The sequence below is a fragment of the Diachasma alloeum genome, unplaced genomic scaffold (assembly GCF_001412515.2).
Source record: "Diachasma alloeum isolate Michigan unplaced genomic scaffold, Dall2.0 Dall_scaffold_00255, whole genome shotgun sequence".
Classification (NCBI taxonomy): domain Eukaryota; kingdom Metazoa; phylum Arthropoda; class Insecta; order Hymenoptera; family Braconidae; genus Diachasma; species Diachasma alloeum.
In genome coordinates this window covers 8171-13046 of record NW_021680400.1, presented here as the reverse complement: position 1 = coordinate 13046, position 4876 = coordinate 8171, and positions in this window count along the sequence as shown.

Genomic DNA, 4876 nt, shown 5'->3' with positions numbered 1-4876 from the left:
GCTTTCAGCAATGTTTAAGGGACCCTCAATTACCCTTTCTACCTACATTGAGTCCACAAAGGATTTTCAACTTATCTAATGCACCCTCAATTAATAAACAAATTGATTTGTGAAGGCATAAACAACTCTCGGATGCACTCTCGGACGAGAGTCTTTACTGGAGTTTGGCGCCCTAACCTCCGACAATCCGAGAGTCGAATGAGTATCCATTCCGAGAGTCCCTAGTCTCGGTTTGATCCACCAGGGATGGCGGGACCCACATACAGAAGATATCAAGAAGCTATAATGAAGCTTTTGTTTCAAGTCGTAGAACGTAGCATGATTGAAGCTGGCAAATTGGAAAAAGAAATAGCAGAATTGAGAGGTGACGTGCTCAACGGGGTCGCATGCACAAAAGTGGTATCCGATGGGTCCTGGCTGAAACGATCTTATAAATCGAGTGCTTTTGATTCTCCTTCGGGGGTAGGTATTATTGTCGGACATTACACGAAGAAGCTGCTATATATTGGAGTGCGGAATAAATACTGTTTCATTTGTTCGAGAGCTGAAAGTACTGGAGAAATCCCCACGCAACATGTCTGCTATAAAAATTGGGACAATAGCTCATCAAGCATGGAAACTGATGCAATACTGGAAGGTTTTAAATGCAGCGTGGAATTACATGGCTTGATCTACACTCATCTTATCGCTGACGGTGATAGCAGTGTGTATAATGCAATTATGCAATGGAATCCATATCAAGAATATAATCTTATCCTGCAGAAGATTGAGTGTTATAACCATTTAATAAGGAATCTCATCACCACGTTGAAAAAACTGTTCGATGGAATGCATAACCTCACCCAATGGAGACAACTGATACTTGGTAATACTGAGAGAATTCGGAACGACGTCATGGCAGCTGTTGATTTCAGGAAGAAAGAAAATTTATCCGAGGAAGAAAAAGTAGAACGCTTGCGTCAAGATATCAAAAATATACCCCATCATGTCTTCGGAAACCACTCACATTGCGCACGTTATTTCTGCAAGAAGTGTCAAGACAATGACGAAGTGAATTACGTAACCACTATGAAGGATCTCGGTATTTTTCAGAATGTGGAAGCTGCTTTCAATCGAATCGCTGCTCACAGCGCTAGTCTGATTCAGAAAGTTACGAACAATATTGTTGAAACGTGCAACTCTCTCATCGCTAAAATGATAGGAGAGAAACGTATTCATTTCGGCATGCGAGGGTCATACAATGCATGAGTGGATATAGCAGTTCTCCAAATGAATGGCCAGGATTATTTACAGAGACTTGCTGAAAGTATGAAGAAAAAACCAACAAGAATCGTGAAACGGCTAGAAACCAATCGCAAATCAATTGATGAAGCTAACAAGTTACGTAAAAGGATGTCACAGATGTTTGGAGACCGACAAAAGTCCCAGTCTGTATCTAAAAAGCAGAAGAAAGCCAAATCGACGGGGCATTCAGATTATGGGGAAAGTTGTCGTACACCAGATATGAGTGAAACTGAATTCGAGAAACGAAAAGAAGAAATATTACAACAATTGTCATCTTGGTAGATGGGACAGGAGACTAATGAACCAAAGACTCGAAAGAGAACCAGTGAATTGTCAGTTGATATTCTAAGTAAAACACTCCCTACAGTATTCTTTGGACCAATTTGCCGATCGAGAGCGTCCACCTCTTGTGAGAAAATTGTAAAAGATATCCTGCATCCTTCAGCACGAACACGTGTGCTGGAAGACTACCCTGAAAACTGCATTCCACGAGCCATGGAAACCCTTGCGCGAACAGAGGACTTGAAAGTGACTGATAGATGATGAAGGTATTATGGAAGTCCTCTGTCCTTATCAAGCACGGAATTCCACACCAGAAGATGCTATTGCTGAGAATATAGGAGGTTTGAAAAAAGTATTTAAGGAAGATTACGAGAATATCAATGAAAACAATGCATGGTATTATCATATTCAAGGAGCTCTGCATATTGTCAATAAAAAGTTCCGTATCTTTGTTTTATGGACAGAGTTGGGCATGAGATGGGTAAGAGTTGAAAGAAATGATCAATTTTGGCCCAAGAATAAGAATCATCTGAAACTTTTCTACTTTGATTGTTTACTTCCCGAAATAGTCGACAGCCGCTTTAAACGAAAAATGAAAATACGTAATCCTCAAAGAATTTTGTCGAAGATGATCCAGAAGCAGCGAAAAACCCTTCAAACATTCGCCAATGGTGTTTTCACTGATTCAAACTATTACGTTAGCAATAGTACACTCCATTTCCTAATGACAAAGTACGTTTGTGACCAAGTCGAGAATGTTGCGAGACGAAATGACATGCACTTAGCATCTAAGGAGTATGCTACTCTATTTGTTGGTATCAAATGGATTGACGGGGATGTCATCGACATTTTCATGTTTGCCAGATTAGCAGATTGGAAGCATGTACAATTTATTACAACGAGTCATACGTACTCGGAACAGGAGACTAATGAACCAAAGACTCGAAAGAGAACCAGTGAATTGTCAGTTGATATTCTAAGTAAAACACTACCTACAGTCTGATATTTACTGGGCCAAGGCGCTGATGAGGGTGATCGATTAGCTTAAAGAAATTATGAAATCGACTGGAATTTCCAAGGAAAATTATTTTTACCCTATTCTTATCATGGTCATTGGTGTCTGTTCATTTTGGATACTGAGAAGAAAACGATCTCACATATCGATCCTCTGAAGTCACTGAGAGATGATTATCGAAGTAGAGCTCTACGACTCTTCAAAGAATACATCGAACGGAGTGTAAATATCGATAAGAATCAACTCCATTTGATGGCCTGGACAGTAGAGTACGATGATGCAATACGACCAGTCCAAACAGACGGTTACAACTGTGGGGTGTTCGTTATGTATTTTATGGATTGCATAGCAACATCTACACCTTTCGACAGAAGGTTCAATGCAGATGATTATCGAAAAGATATTTCCAAAATTTTATTGGAGAAGTCACACGCAATGAACGATTGTTGCTTGACCTGTACAAGTACCAGACGCCAATCAGAACGTGTAGAATGTGAATGTTGTGGACGCTGGCTTCATGAAAATTGTATGGACAAGATAACTATCATGGATGGATATTGCAGCCTTTGCAGGAATTTCTTCTCCTCCTGAATATCTTGCTTCCGGTGAATGAAGCGCTTTCCGATATTTCACATTTTCCATCATATGATTGTTGATCCCGTGAGTCTGAATCTCCTTTTGTGACTACTCTATAGCCTGCCCTGAAACTTTAAATTTGCCTTCGCAACTTTCAGCCTGATTTTACGACTCCCAGTGTGCTCCATTGGATAAAGGAAGAAATATTAAAACCGATGGCTGCTGATGTAGTTCTCGCCACGAAGAACAGAACTTGGCTGGCTACTCCTACTCTCCCTAATCCATATTTTAAATCGCAGAACTCACCACTCAACTCCATGTTGATTTTCTCGTGGCACGGACTTTTGTTCTGAACAGGAAATTCTCGAGATCAACTTCTATCGGGACATATGCCTATTCTGTGGTAGAGTATAGTCATGTGATGTCAGTTCTATCGTCACCACTAAATGGTTATAAAAAAATTTCACATGAGATCCTTTCTCAAAATGGTTCACTTCCCGGATTCATAATTCACAATTACGCCTAGTTTCGCAGGGCATAGTTGGTTGACAATTTTTGAATCATATATTTCATTTAAGTTTCAACTTTACTCTTTACTTTTCCAGATTGTTGCCTCCGGTACATCCTCAGGAAATGCAGTTTAAAAAATAATCTAGTGAGTTTCAGTGCGCTCTACAGAATATCGATGTATTGACAAGGAGAATGAACGAAACGTGAGGCCTCAGAGGAGTCGTTTCGTTCCTATTAATGATAATAAAAACTGGATGATCAACAAGACGATTTCTCAGACAATTTGATGGCCTCCAACGTCAGATTAGCGAACAACTTGACTTGGAGAGATTTGACTCGAGCTGAAATAAATACTCTGCGTATACTTACAAGAAGACGTGAGAATTACGATTCTAATGAATTTTTTCTATTTAATTGCATAGAACGGTTGGTCGAAAAATTCAACATAAAAAAAGGAAGAAATTGTATATAAAAAATGAATGAAGAAGAAAAATAATGCTGAATTTTGATGGGCTGGTTGTGGTGAACCTGTGTTGGTGGCTGCTGCTTCAGCAGTGCCGTTTTAGGGAAATTTTTCATAATACCTTGGGGGCAATTGAATTAATCGTTTTTATTTTTTTTGGTTCATTGACCATTGCTACTCTTGTTACTCTCTATTACCTTGTTACTGAAATAACCGATAATCCCATTCCTCATTGATCGATTATTCAGACACAGAAATAATAAAATGCTGTGAATGACACACTTTTGACTATTTAGTGCGCACAAAATCATTGAAGAATTTCAATGCTATTTTTATAGAGAGACGATAAAGAAAATAGCTCATTTTCACTGGTCTTTGCGTCTTTGCCTTGCATTTTTGGTTGGAATCTGTGACATATGAAAAATAGCCAAGCCATTCATGAAATCTGCAGATGAACCAGGACGAGAATTTCTCAATCCATAAAATTATCTCTTTACTCTCTTCGCTTCACCCTTATACGTGGAAAAATCATAATTTCGTGGTGTCAAGTGTGCCACACATGAAGTTTAAAAAATTACTCACTCTCTCGTAAGCAAAATAATGTTACATCAGTCGATAAGTTCAATTAATAGCAATAGTAGTATAGTAAGGCCGGTTCTGGATAAAAAACGTCCAAAACGACCCATCTGAGAATGGCGAACGGGGGGGTGGGGGGTCGGCATCCGAATGCTGCCTCAGACATGGGG